General features: G+C 32.8%; 1 long non-coding RNA gene across 2 annotated transcripts; it reads left to right on the forward strand.

Annotated features, from left to right (window-relative positions):
• The first annotated feature begins 274 nt into the window (after positions 1 to 274).
• LOC125679333 (uncharacterized) lies at positions 275 to 15,001 on the forward strand. 2 transcript variants are annotated; one of them, XR_008799942.1, is made up of 9 exons: positions 275 to 2,197; positions 3,045 to 3,826; positions 7,020 to 7,136; positions 8,729 to 8,803; positions 9,086 to 9,288; positions 11,181 to 11,245; positions 11,414 to 11,556; positions 12,192 to 12,285; positions 12,545 to 15,001. It is a non-coding gene; the product is annotated as an uncharacterized LOC125679333 (long non-coding RNA). The 2 variants fall into 2 exon arrangements; XR_008799941.1 differs by lacking the exon at positions 275 to 2,197 and having other exon boundaries at positions 2,409 to 3,826.
• The last annotated feature ends 1,167 nt before the right edge of the window (positions 15,002 to 16,168 follow it).

The raw sequence follows: 16,168 nt of genomic DNA on the forward strand, positions 1-16,168 counted from the left end.
GCCCATGAAGGGCTACAAAATTTGGTTGTGTACTCGGTGCTTACGGCCTTTGAGCAGGGATCGAGGGGTCTTTATCGTGTCACACCTGCTGTGGCACGTGGGCTCTTATTTTGAACTCTCATCTGAAGGTCCGCCCCCATTTAATCGCCTCTTATGACAAGTAAGGGGTACAGAGGACCTATTCTAACCTGCGTCCCAAGAGGACTTTTCACTTTCGAAATGCCGGGCATTTGGCGAAGGATCAATTACTACTTATGTTTACATCTTATGTTTGACGCGGTCATACACAACGGGACTCGAACACACGACCTCCCGATTTTCGGAGTCGGGCTAAGAGGTTATAAAAGTTAGCTCGGGCTCCAGCTCCAACTCTAGCTCGAATTCAAAATCATACTCCTGGGAGTACGTGGTCAGATTCTAAAACATTTCGTGTATGAACTCCCAGGAGTACTTATTCAATTTTCCAGCTAGTACTCGAACCTTTTTTTTTTAATTGCACAAGCGCCCGCCCTTCTTTTTCTACTTCTTCCGTAATGGCGACGCCAATATTTTTAAGTTGACAACAGTGCACAGCAATATTCCAGTCCATGTAACAGTTAGTTAGTGCCAGTTATTGCTAAAACGTTCTAAATGATATTTTTTAAAAAGAAATATTCGTTGAATTAGATATAATGTCTGTAAATATAAAAGAATCCACCCTAAGACATATCCTTTCTGGCGATACAAGAAAAACAACACTGTACACGGTATTCTCTCTCTCTCTCTCTCTCTCTCTCTCTCTCTCTCTCTCTCTCTCTCTCCCTTTCTTCACCCACAAACAAGACTATAAATCAATGTATTTCTCACAACATGAAAACATCTTGAGTGCACCTTAGGAAGTAGTCTTCTCTACCAACATCAAATGTAAACGATTTGATTTATTATATAAACTATAGAAATTGCATAAAATCATAGATAACTACAATTGACGAAATTCATTTTAATTGGGCAATGCAATAAAGCAGCAATTACCTTTGTGCAGTGTGATACACAACAAAACCATATTTGTTGTTTCAACAAGTTGTTCGTTGAATATTCACGTAATTAACGTATGTACAAGCTATCGTGACAATTATAAGTATAATTATCGTTCGTTACTTTAAAAAATAAACAAACCACGATGTTCAAACACTTACTTTATGTGCTATTTATCGATTTATTTTTATGTTGAATTTAAGCAAATAAGACATTTTAAGAGGCCGTCCACGGAGATATCAGGCAGTAGCTATAATACGGCTGGCACATGCAATTCCCCAAAATTTTATTCATACCCAATAAAAGTTAAGGTCATACGCCAATTTTATCGTATGTAAAGTGAATTTCACAAAAAAATTGTTAGATGCCAAAACTTGGCCTATTTCATAAATTCGAGGACACTATATAATCTATAGAAAATGATCATTTTGTAAAGTTAAATAATACCCAATACAATAAAATTTGTCCAGAAAGTATAAACAATATTTGAAGGAAATTCCTTAATAATTAAGATGAAACAATAAAATTGCTGGGAAACAATGCTGTTGTTAGCATTTACTGACAGAAGTAGCCGAAAAGCCAGTAATTTGAGTTACCTCCCTTGGCGTAAAAAATGTAAAATGATCCGAAACTTGCATAAATTGTAATTTTCGAAGAAAACAGTATTTATTTAGAACATTTTCACTTATCTCGATTTTTTTTATCAAGTGTAAACGTGGAATTAATTTTTTTTTTTTAATTTGATGGTGAAAAATAAATATTCAGCCCGGACCTTATCAAAGTTTCGTGGGTAAACAGATATGGCTGACAAGTGATAGAAACGTGAAGTTTTTCTAGGAGTGGTTCTTATTTTAGGGACTTGTCGATCCTTAATAATTGTTCAAAAGACATAAGTGGATATTCAAGATATTTTAAAGTTGGAACTGCGTGTAATATTCAACCGAGATTGACCCCCTGCTGTACAGATCGGGGTACTTCGAATTCAACGTAAAAGTTTAACTGTTTAAACTATCGTGCACGGTGCAGATGCTTACTAGTATGCCGAGGTCATTGCGATTCTTTTGGGATTTACTGAAGGCAACCACCACCAAATGTAGTTATCTACTACACAAAGGAAAGTGTAAAGCAGACAGAGCAGTAAACTTCAATGTTTCAAGGGAAATATTTGTTCCCGTTGGAAGTGGTAAGTATAAATGTCGAATTTTCTCTGTTATTTTTCTTTGAAAACTTTCTTTGATTGCTAGACAATTTTGATGCAAGTTCTCATGATGTGTCAATGCAAACAATTCATTTGATGAAATTATTCTTTTTAAAATAATAATGATTAAAATGATAAATCCCCACAGTAAAAAAACCATTAAATCAATCTTGGGGGGGGGGGGGTGAGGGTGGGGAGGGGGTGTGTGTTAATGTAGGGATTTTAAAAATCTGTACTACAACACAATGTTATCCACAAATCATTGAATTAAGAAACAATAGAATCACACAAAAACAAGATGAAAGTGGTGAAAAGTATTTATTGTCCTGCAAGCTATGTACATATCAGCATGCATGCATAAAAAATAATATATATTAAAATTATATCAGATTATTTTTGACTGATTTTTTTTTACTAGCTACTTTCCACATGTGTTTTTTTTTTTTTTTTTTTGGATTCCTAGATTTAATAACTATTAAAGGATGAATGAATCAGTGTGAGAGGGTAGTATATGTACATGTATATATGTGACAAAAACCGAATAATAAATATAAAAAAAAAATAATGATATATATTTATTCATGTAATTATGCAACTATAAGAACCATTATGTGTGTGGGGGTGGGGGTGGGGTGTGTGTTACAGGTTGATGTATATCATTAATTTCTCTAAATTTAAGCTGAATGGATTATAGAATTCAGATGATTTAACATGACACAAAATCTGATGATTTATTTGCATGCACACAGGTACTAAAGTGTATTAGTGTGACATACATGTATATACCAATTACCAAAACTCGATAATGAATACAACGCCCATTTCATTACAGATTTGGAAAATAATTATAGTCAAATCACCCCTACTGCAAGCCAATTATCAGACTGTATCAGTGAGTATATTTATTTATTTCAATCAAAAGATTTTAAATTCAGAAAATGGTACATCTGACCTTGTCATATTGTCATAATTCATAAATTATGTAAGTTTAGAACTATTACAGATATGAGCTTAATTCCACATTTGACATGTATAATTCTTGAGACAAATCCTGACCAAAGGCATCCAATGTTATGATGTCACAATCCTTTTGTTTTACCTCACTTGACAGACATACATGTAGAATATAAAAACTTTAACTTTGACAATAACATAAGAATGGTTAGAGATGGGGGTTGGATATTTCAGAAATGTGTGTTCCTTCATGTCATATGATAGTAACATTTTTACCTTACGACCTTGACCCTTCATATTGAAGTTTTATGTGATGTCACCATGCCACACACAACACATACATGCATTTTTAATTCATGACTTATCAAAGATTTTAACCCACTCGACAAGTTTTAAACTCTCTTCAGACAATTCTTGTTTAGATAATTTCAAATACTAGCTCGTATATATATACATATATATATATATATAAGTCAGAGGTGATGTTTTGAAATCAGAATGTGGTTTAATTTTTGAATCAATGAATATATAGTTTTTTTTTTTGTTTTTTTTTTTTAGCTCACCTGATCTGAAGGCTAAAGAGGCTAAAGAATTAGTGTATGGAGGAGATCAAAGTATGATGTGGGAATATACAGGAAATTAAAACAAATTCTTTTCAAGGTTAGCAGGGCCACACTAAATCCTTTCAAACTGCAAATGTTCCTAATTTGTGTTGATTCATTTTTCATTTTTTGAGTCGGGGGGGGGGGGGGGGGGGGGTGGGCAATATCTGTCTGGAACTTGCTCATGTTAGTAATAAGGCTCTCATATTTTTATTCCTTATAATAAGACATTTCTTTTGATATCAATTTTTTTTTTTACTTTTGTGCTTGGCCTACTTTTAACAAAATATAACCAATTCTCCTGAATTATATATAAGATAGTCTAGCCTTTTATGTTTAGTATTTAGATATCTTATGGCAAGAACTTTCATTTGATACCATGCTGTTTGATATTGTGACCTTGGTTTTGAAGTTTAACCCAGATTTTATTATATTGATATTTTACATAAAGATATACAAAATGTGTATATTCTTTATTACCAGACTTTTAATTTAGTACCTGACCTTAGTCTTTAAAATAGCATGATTTTCAAAAACTTTAAATTGGTATATAGTTTCTCAGCCACTTTGGATTGGGCTTTGATATAGATTTCACATATTATAGATTACTGATTAAAAGAGCTTTACTTTTGAACTTCTGACTTTGACCATGTTGAACTACTTTTGAAAAACATTCATTATTACCAGATCTGTTATATCTTGAGGGAATAGGTATTGGGTTAATTTGTTTCACATGAAATGCCTAATGACCAGAATTTATTTTATATCATGACCTTTGACCTTGTGACTATATCAAACATATGATCTTGACTTTCTTAGTGCATTGCTTACAGTGCTATTTAAACAGGTTCATCATTTTATTTCCATTAATTTACACAACTGTTGTTATTTAGATCTCAGCTGAGTCCAAGATAGGAAGAGGCTTTAGAGAGAACACAGAATTAATACAGACAAAAGACTTGTCAAGTTATAAGGGGAATTGCAGAACTCATAGCTCCACTTCAATCTAGATATGTTGACAGTTATTTCACAGAAACACTTTGCAGCTGACAAAGATAATCAAATGATGACCACTACTTTAACTCTATGGTTGCAGCATATTTCAATTTTTGAAGTGACAAATTTTATTCCTGTTTGTGAACCAATATTCAAAAGAAACACTGCTATGGCATTAGACATAAATTAGAAGAGAGTGGTGGGGTGGCAAAATAAGATTCCATACTGTGAAATGTATCAATTGTTAATATACAATCATGTATCAATATAAATTCAGTGCCAATTTTCATAATTTCTAGGGGAAAAGTTTGTAACAAATGTCAGAAATATGCACTAGCTCTTACTTTGCAAACCATGCTACTAAGTACCAGGCATTAAGACATGATTTGTTTATTGTCATTTGTTAAACAGAGACAGAGACAGTGATTTGAAGGGGGGGGGGGGGGGGCAGAAAAATGATCTAAAATCTGCATTAGGTCATATCCGATGAATTGATAAAGTAAATATGTTTATTATTGATTGCTAGTTACATGTAACCTTTTATGCATCAGTTGAAGATACTTTATGAACATTTTCTGTCACTGGGTAAAATTCAACAAACATTTTGTGTATCTGGAAGTGGTCAATATATATTTCAACATCAGAGTAAACATGCATTAAAGCAAGTCTGCCAATCTGATATAGGCAGAAAATGGAATATGACATGTTATTTCATGAATGCAAAGGGAAATGCTTTACAAGAGAGTCAAAAAATTTCTGGTTAATGCTAAATAACTATCTAGATGTCCCAGGAGAGGGTGTGTTTTCTACCCCTCCCCCCCCCCCAACCTCCTCGGGATCTGCCAATGTCAAGTTTGTAATGTGAGTGAATGAATTTAGATTCTTCATGATAGGCAATTTATTAAAATTTGATTTACTGATAATTTTAACTTCATATATGTGTGTTAATTAATTGACTATTATCTCAAATCCTGTGTCAGAAATGACCTCTAAAACTCAACATTGTAAAATTTTATACAATGAATTACATAGGCATTTTTTTTGCCTTTATTATATAGAATGTATACAAAGACATGAAATTTATTTCTGAATGTTCATATGTTCTAGTAATTTTTCATGAATTTTAATCATTTAATCATTGATTTGTTATATCTACTTCATATTTATTTCTATTTATGTAGTTCAACAATCTTCATTTAAGTAGTTGACCTTTTTGCACTTATTGAAAATTTTGAGATTTCAGTTCAACTTTTCACCATCAAACCTTGCTTTTCCCACTGAATTTATTTTTGTAACTTGAAATACACCTCTTCAAGTTTCTGGTTATACATAATCTATTTCTTTTGAGACATTGTATTGGGTTTTGTGAGATCTTATATTTTGATCATTATTTTGTAAAATATATTGGTGTGAAATATGTGCAATTTTAACAATTAATAAATTCATTCATTGGATGAATATACACACAAAAACCCTCTTAGTTATTGCATATAGTGTATATCTAACATATAAAATATTGCTTTTCTCTATTTTTTAGTTATATGACATTTTAGAGCTGTTCAAACATAGCACTTTTTTCCAATATTTCGTGACCTTTTTGCACCGAAAATTATCTCAAAGTTGTTTTTCCATGTCGAACCCAAACTAAACATGATAGAAACTTTTTATTTGGCAAATTTCATATTGGGGTCAGTAGGAACCTGTGCACAAAGTTTCATGAAAATCTGAGAGATAGCATGTGCCGACCTCTGCCTGATATCATAATGGACACCCTCTTAAATAGATATCTAAATAAAACATTACATTTAATAACGTGACTTACAAAAAGTCTACAAGCCCATCAGACTTCCTGATATTTTATTTTCACTAACCCGGCCGTAAAATTCAATGGCCTTGATCTTCGGACCACTGAGTTTTCGTGAAGACTGTGATCCTTTAATGCATTTGATTAGGCCTAATGTGACCTAAACTATATAGAATTTGAATCGAATGATTTCCAAAACTTACATACCTTTCTTTTGGTATCAGAGTTTCTGATCTTGTTTGTTGTTCTTTCTTGCCACTTAGTTGTGTCTTTTTCTATAAAGCTCTAGCTAAGCAGCAGGTCATATATTTGTCCCATGAAGTGATGTAGGGTAGCACTTTTCAATATAAAAATAGCCCTCTTTACCATAATAAATTTTTTTTAAATATCATAAAAATTGATATTTCTCTTTATTTTTGATATTCAATTCAGTACACTTCGTATGTTCTAGCATTGATGCAACTCAGGAAGATGACAGATTAGGCAGGCTAGTTAATCATGGTGATAAAAGAGAGATAAACTGCAAGATGAAGCTATGTGGCGATTCCCTATGTCTTTTTGCTACAAGGTACCTCTTGAGCTTATTTAGGATAAATGTATTTGAGCAAGCATAATGCAAGACTTCTTGAAAAACTTGTTTCTAGGAACCAACGCAGTGTCTGTCAGGACAGCAGGTGTGCAACGATACGCTTGGCATACGATATGTATCATGATACAAACCTGACAATATGATAATTTTAAGAGTGGTGTGTATAATAACAAATGAACAATTATACTGATTTTGGTATCATTTAATTGCACCTTATGTTACAACTGCATATTTTTCTTTAAAAAAAGATCAAACCATGAACATGATCTACCGTTTCTTCCATTGCACAAAATCCAGAATGCTCCCATATTGGAGATTTGTGGGTCGCAGGGTGAGAAATTCATTCAGCAGCATGGTCAGCATCATGTTTTTTATTACCGGAAATCATTTTTACCACATAATTTTAAAGACAAATCGGACGGTTCAAATTAATCTGGACTGAGAATATCGAACCACGGTATAGTGTAAAGTATTTGTAAATCGAACTGTAGCATAATATTACCGTGATATACCGTCTCATGGTTAATCATTGCACCTTTACAGGACAGATGTATTGTGACTAAGAAAAGTCACCAAGCCAAGATATATATTTGCATAATTGTTTGTTATTATACCACGAATTCCACAAATTGACAATTTCCATTTTGTTTGTGAATACGAAATTCCACAAATATTTATCCAGACATGAAAACTTTTAGGATAAAAGATCCAGCATTCTCAGATGCTAGAATCAAAATGGTGTCACCCGTCCATCTGTCTGTCACTTTTTTTTCTTCCTCAAACTCCTCTTTCATTTTAAGTAGCAACCAGTTAATCTGTATGCATTTGATAGACATGGTTGATGTACAGTATCAAGGTTTTGGAATGTTCAATGCAAAGTGGGTGTTTTGGTGGGTTTTTTTCTTCTTTAAAAAATACAATAACCACATTGTTCCCAGAACTCCGTGTACATTTTACACAATAGTAAAGCATTTTTTGAAGATGATTGGTTATATCATGTAGATACACTATTGGGTTTCAGAATTTCATTCTCACCAAAACACATTATTCTTATTCAATGGATAAAAAACCCAAAAATTGATGAATCTTTTTACGTAACACAAAACTAAGCATCTTAACTAGCGAAGATGTAAACTAGATGCTACCGTAAGTCAGCAATACCTGCATGCAAATGTTTGCCTTTAAATTTTTTATTTCCCCCTTATTTCATGATTGCTTAAATGTCTTTAAAACAGTTGAAATCTTGCACGTGATTTGGACATAATTGTATTCAGGCCCCCGTATATGCTAAGATTTTACTAAGTATAAGAAAATTTCATTGTCAAATAATTTATCATGCCACTTATTACCTTGCCTATACAAAATTTTGCCAATTTAATTCACAACACATGGAACTAGACCTTGTCTACAATGTGTCTAATGAAAGAAGTGCATATTTTCATGCAGTGCAAAGACTGTTTTGAACGATTCAGTTTAAATGTTATAGTAGGAATATACATGTAAATATTTTTTGAAATGGTTTTATCTTCATATCAATTCATAAGTTCAACAGATGATTTTAATTGTTATAGAAACATTGAGCAGGGAGAGGAACTTCTCTACGATTATGGCTTACAGTCATATCCATGGAAATCCAAATAATGGATGTAAGTTCAATAATGATTACAAATATCTATAGGTAGATATTATATAATTACCTTCACTATACATTAATCTTATTGTTTAGGAAAAAACCAGTTCTGGTGAGTTAGAAACAATTAAATTGTTTGTAACAAGTATCTTTCTAAAATATAAGACTATTGATTTGAAGTTTGTTTACCATTTTCCTTTGAATTATTTATTATTAAACTTTTACTTTCTTGAACATATTGGACTGTATTTATTAATATTTCAAATCTTTTTTTCTTTTTACTTATTATATAATACAGAAGCTATTATTATCAAATGAGGGTAATGATTTATGCGAAAAGAAAGTACGGACAAAGAGATCTTCAGATGAAGAAACAACCTTGATATCAGCTGTTTTAGAGCGAAAGGACATCCTGTTTGGGGATTTTAAGGGTCCAGGGGGGAAATCGGACTTTGCAAAGAGGAGACAGGGTTGTGAAGAAGTGGCAAATGTTTTAAATGTGTAAGAAAATTATTATCAAAATAGATTAGTGATTGGTTTAATGAATGAAAGGTGAAGATAACGAACAGTGATGAATCTCATAACTCCTATAAGCAATACAAAATTGAGTTGGTCAAACACGGACCCCTGGATATACCAGAGGTGGGATCAGGTGCCTAGAAGGAGTAAGCATCCTCCGTCGAACGGTCACACCCGCCGTGAGCCCATAATCTTGATCAGGCCTGGAGTTTATAAAAGTTACCGTACTCATACTCAAATTCGTACTCTGTGCTCCGCTGAGTACCGTTCTTTAAACGGAGATTTTAAAACTTTTTGAGTACATGTACGTTCTCCACCGAGTCGGATATTGATGCTGTACTCAAGAACCGGTATTGGAAATCTTCAGACATTTAAGGCAAGATTGTTTTACATGTAAACGCAAAGTACTATAGCGGGGCCTCATATACATTTGATACATGTTTACAATTTACATGTCAATATAACATAACGTCACAATATATCATCGTCTGCTGTTAGCAATTTACAATTAGGCTTAGGGAAAATGGAAGAAAAACAAAAGAGACGTAAGTGGATGGAAAATGAGGAAACTACCCTCATCCAATATGTTTTGGAGAGGAAAGAAGAGCTGTTTGGAGATATGAAAGGGGTGGGATCAAAGAAAAAGGTAGCGTTAAAGTGGGAGGGATGGGGCGAGAAATGTCAAATGCTAAACTCGTAATTATACTTTTTTCATAGACTTAGATACAGTGATATTATATATGTATATATGGTGCATATTTACATGCTTTTAATTTTATAATTAATTTAATATGCTTACCTATCATTTAAAGTTATGTGTTTATAACATGTGTTAAAACATCTGCGATTTCACTTCTTCAAAACAATCAGCGATTGTGGTTGCTATAAATACATATGTAGCCGTTATATTGTTTACATGTCTTCTTTTGTGTCCGCAATAATCCGATCCAGAAAAAACCTATAACTAAAAACAATTCCCCTTACTCTTGATTAGTAGCTTATTGAAATTATCATTAAAGATAAGAATTTTTCACAATATCAGTGCCGCAACAGCATCTTAAATTATTTACTTTCTTATATGAAATAATAAATCTGTTATAATAAATTATTAATTTCTTATTTCAAATTGCTAAAATAATCTGTTTTAACAGATTATCAACTTGTTAAAACAAACCGTTAAATCTGTAAATTCCAATCACTAATTCGTTTTAAGAGCTAGATTATCAATCTGTTACAGACCTAAGTAGATAGATAGTTCATAGTTATTTCGGATTTCAAACATTTCGGTTGAGCATCACTGAAGCGACATTATTTGTCGAAATGCGCATCTGGTGCATCAAAATTGGTACTGTATAAGTTTTACATAGATAAGAGAGAGAGAGAGAGAGAGAGAGAGAGAGAGAGAGAGAGAGAGAGAGAGAATGCATACATAAATAGGATTAGGCAGCAGGCACAATGCCTATATAAGCCCTCTCCATGTTTTACTATAGACATACATGTATGTATACACACATACACTGTATATGTTAAGGATTTCTATATCGACATTTATTTTATATAAAATTAGGCTCATTGCGTATACATTGCATTGATACTGACGTCTTCCAATATTCAGTCTATGATGTCATATAGCAAATTAGTATTTTGAAATATCAAATTATTAATTTGCTATAACAGATTATTATTTTGTTATAACAGAATGATAATTTGTTATAAAAAGAGAATACTGCTGCGGCCCAATTATACTTCCATAAAAAAACAAACCAAAAGTGGGCTGTAGTATATATTTTTGAAACATTTCTCAGGTTTTAGAAAATACATATATAATATAGATTACATCTGTGTATTTCCTTATTTTATGAGTATTATTTTAGGCAATTCATAAGTCTTCGAAGAGACCCTGAGGAAATTCAGAAGTTCGTCAACTTGAGGCAGAGAGGTATCAAAATTTATGCAAATATTTATATCTCACTGAAATACATCCTCATCCTGAACAAATAAATTATTATCCTACACATGCTATAGATTAGTCTAGGGAATATTCATGTCATTCCTTTTAAAAATGTATCTGTTTTTATCAATGTGAAAATAATACATCCAATTGCAGCAAAGGAGAAGATTGATTTTATCAAGAGGGCACTGGAGTGGGTTCTGCTCCACCACCCTCGACAGCTGGGGAGGAAACTGTTGCAATATCCCTTCAGAATAGGCCCGTGGCAGGTGGAATTGAAGGACGGATAGATGCTGATGGTACATGTACCTAATTTTCTACTTACTTTTAAGATATGTTTGCTTTATTGAAGATCTAGTGATTGTAAACAGCTCAAAAGGTTGCATGCAATAGTTTATTCAAAATGTGGATTACTATAATATATGCCTGACTAAAAGTAGTATAATGTCACACAGTGTCTCAATATTGATCATGTATAATACGGTGACATAAGAATGGAAATGGTTAGTCTCCAAAACTCTAATTCCAAATGACATTTTACAATCACACTGTTCAGTGACATTATACATTTTTAATGTGGCTACACAGAACATTTACTTCTATGCTCCCATATATCTATAAAGTAGGGGGACACATTGTTTCTGTCCAGTCTGTTTCTCAATCCTTCTGAAACTTTAACCTTCCTCATATTTTTTTTAATGGGGAGTGACAAAATCTTTACACATGTAGTTCATATGTAAATGTCTTGTGACAATACTAGTACCTTTCATTCCGTACCAAGTTTTTGAACATTTTTCATTTATTTTATGTGTGTGTGTGTGTGTGTGTGTGTGTGTGTGTGTGTGTGCACCAAATGGAGCATATTGTTTCACAAACACATCTTATTCTTTCAAAACATAAGTTCTTAAAGTATGCATAATGTTATCTTATGCAGAAGCCCCTAGTACATCTACAGACAGTGTTGAGCCTGCTGCAGCTGAGTCCCCTGCAACATTCGATGAGACGGTACATGCAGGGTGTGACGTGAGGTCTGCCATTAGTAACTTACGTTTGCATTAAGAAGTACTCAACAAATTGTGTGTCAAGTTTACATTGAGCAAGTGTTTGCATTCTCTGCACATAAAAAACCCCAGACTTTGCATCAGTTCTGTAACATTAATATTTTTATTATTTGCTTTATATAAAAATATTTTCATAAGAATGATCTGAAACAAAAAGCAGTTGGTTGATATGAGAAAGGCAACTACATCATACTAGTATTACTACAATCATGTCATATTATTGCAGAGCTAAAGAAATCAGACACAAAAGAGCAACAGAGGGCCCTGCTAGAGAACATCAGGCTGGACAGCAGGCGTCTGGAGTTGGAAATCGCAAAATTACAGAAAGAGTCAGAGAAACCTACAGTGGAGACAAATTTTTATAGGACAAAGACTTTGTACATTCAGACAAAGATACAGACAGAGTTTCACATGTCAGTAGAGTCATAAGTATTTAATATTTACAACTTTCTTCTTATACATATATACAGTCTTTGGGTGATTTTAGACTGGCTAAATCAGTACATGAAAATATTAACATTACTTAGAAAGTTTAAAAAAAATTCACAAGAAATATAAAAAATGAACGTTATTAGCATGTGAGGAATTTTTTTACTGGGGTATTTTTGAATTTTTAAAAATTGTTGTCTATCCTGATGTTCCCTCCTCGAATGTCATGTCTAATAATGCAATTTGTGTGATTGGGTGATATTTTCTAAGTTAAAATATTCTTTCATTATTATGAAATGTTATTTTGAAAATTGTTTTACTTTAGATTAAATTAGGACAAAAGTTGTCTTTACTATGAAGTTGTACAGAGATTATGAAATCATAACTGTAATTAATAGTATAGATATGTATGTAAATATTTAAAGAATGTATACAGAATTTTCCAATCTCTATTTAAATCCCCTCTTTATATACTAAACTATACTGTAGAAAATGTAACTGTCTTTGAGTTTTTAAAGTACATATGTATACTATTCAATACTGGGTACCTGTAAAATGCGAAACGAAACGAAATCTACCGAAACGAAACAGATTGTATTAACCGATTCGGGACTCTTTCAATTATGTTGATTAACAAGAGTACCGCAAACGGTACATAATACGCCCGCGAAATGCTTACATGTACATTGGGTGTTTTTTCTTGTGCTATAATTTGTATAACTTTGCTTCAGGTAGTATCAGCCATCATGAGGCTGTGACAAACGTTCATATGAACAAAGGGTCTTAGCTTAAAAACGAGATTTCCTCAAAATGGACCAAGTACAACAACCTGTAATTTTCTCAAAAATTGTAGAAAATCAAAATCCATCCCACATGCACATCTTCGATACCCTTACAAACTCTCCATAAAATAAGAAGGCTCTCACTTGAAAACTGTGGGAGGAGTAGGGCGGACAAATCATGTACCCTCCATATAATAATTATTTCCAAATAAAGGGGCAAAACTCCTGGAAAAAGGTCAAAATTGCAGTATGATATAGAGTGACCCACAAAGAAGTTACACAGCAAGTTTCAGCATGATATGTGAAAGGGAAATGAAATTATAAAGAGAAAACCCCGAACGGACGGACGTACAGACATCACTGTGCCATAATACGCCCCGTCTAAAGACGGGCGTATAAAAATGGTATCTTAAGCCCCTGTGAAAGTTACCACATATAAATAAAATTCGCCTCCCCTTTGATGTAGGCTTTCGGCTTGACTGATACAAAGTTTTAAAAGTTGGAAGGGGGTAGTAAGCAAACGGTACATATCCGAAGTTGATTAAATACCATGCGCAATTAGTTTCGGATCCATAAAGAGCTAGAGCCACGAAAGGTCAAAATCGGCCTGTATTTTTATGAAAAATTCTCTGAAACTTAACAAATAAATATTGCACTAAATATTGTCAATATACATCGTAGTAAATATATTCATATCAAAATGTTAATTATGTGACGTCATAACTGTGCCGTAGATGTCATAACACGTGACGTTTGCACATTTTTCTCTAAAAATGACAAATTTTGGAACTTTGATTCAAAATTTCAGTTTGGCCACATTCAACGAACAAATTAAAAATTCTGACATGGGTAAAGAAATGAAAACTGCACAAATGAATGTTGGATTCAATTTGTTCGATGACAGTGGCCATACGTAAATTTCTTGTTTTAGGTCTTTCACAAACATAATTTATCGAATGATGATAGTTTCTCATTTAAAAAATAGACGTGTCCTTATAAAACATTATAAAATGATAGATTTTCATATAGGATCTCAAAGCATAATTATATCCCAATTATTTTGAAAAGTTTTATGTACATCTATGATCGAGGAATGAAATATAGATTTCGGATGATCATCGTCGAATTATGTGATGACAATAATCAGTTCAACATGATTGATATTTGGAAAGTGTATGTCTTTGCTTTTAGGTCCAATTTATCTCAAATGTTGAATATGCTAATAAAATAATTAAAAGACACCAATTATCTTCTTGTGTTCTTTTATTTCGCCGATACATTGATGTTTAACTGTCACATAAATGTAAACATGAAAGCGCTCTACAATCATAGGGAGATAATTCGATCAACATAGCATTTGTATTGAGCTTATTTTACTACGAGCAATAACGTAAACCATGACGATATTTGGACAATGAGTTGTCTGAATACACAATATTTTTCTGTATAAAACTTTTCGTGGTTGTAATCTTGCTCATATCGAAATTAATTAAATAGTTGTCGTTATAATTTATAAAATCAAAACCGTAAACGGACCGGATTCAGCGGCACGAATTTTTAAAACAACAATTCCTCCAGAATTCCAGAGTTAATAGGTAAGTGATTACAGTTTGTTACCTAAATTTATTATTTAACGACTTGGCTTTATATATAGAAACATATGATCAACATTTCAGTCCCTTTTTGCTCTAGATAGGCCTATACGGTATACTGCGGTACCTAGATTTCGTCTTAGGTTTTAGGAATAGCAATTTGGAGTGTTGGTCAAGAATCACTAGCCCCCATTTTAACTTTTTTTTTTACCAACCTTTAGAAGAAATGCTGCGGAAAGGGTGTGAAATAAAATTCTAAAGCCTTTAAACACTCACTCTCTTTAAAAAAAAATACCAGATCTGCCACTGTTTTGACAGATCGCCGATGTATACATCTGACATGTAAACAAATGGCTGGGACTGGGCGTCAACATGCCGTGCTCAGTACATGGGCTAGTTTTATGATCATCGAATTATACTTTGATATCTTGAGTAAAGTACAGTATCGTATTTTTCCCATGTTTAATAACCATCCCCCAAATATAACATTTAAAACGAGTTAGTGAACCTAAAGATAGGCCTATAGGATTTCGCAGACGATTGAAGTTCTTGTTACAAGACGAGCCTATTTAGATCTATAACTAAGCCGTGCAGATAAATATAAATATGAAATTAATGTTGTATGTTCGTAGATAATATCAAAATACTTACCTACACCGTAATGTTTATGATACAAAAAAATCTTGTTGAATATTACAGACATATTATATATAAATTGTAGCTTAATAAAGACTTATATATAACTTATCAGTGCAAAAAAGTAAGTCACAGTGGCGCAGTGGTTAACGCACTAGATCTACAAGGGAAGGGTCCGTAGTTCGAATCCCCTGACAATTTTTTTTCCCCCCCAATATATACGCGTAACCAGAAATGTATAAAGTTATTTAAGAAGCAAGAAATCAGTTTTGATTACCACGCAAAATAATCTGTATATTACGAAAAATATGATATTGTTTTCTGTGTATGAAATTGGTTAATTAGTTTTGATTAATGAATTCAAAAGCAGTGGTAGATTTGTTTGGGGATTGCAATCCCCACCCCACCGGT

Source organism: Ostrea edulis, chromosome 2, assembly GCF_947568905.1.
Source record: "Ostrea edulis chromosome 2, xbOstEdul1.1, whole genome shotgun sequence".
NCBI classification, from domain to species: domain Eukaryota; kingdom Metazoa; phylum Mollusca; class Bivalvia; order Ostreida; family Ostreidae; genus Ostrea; species Ostrea edulis.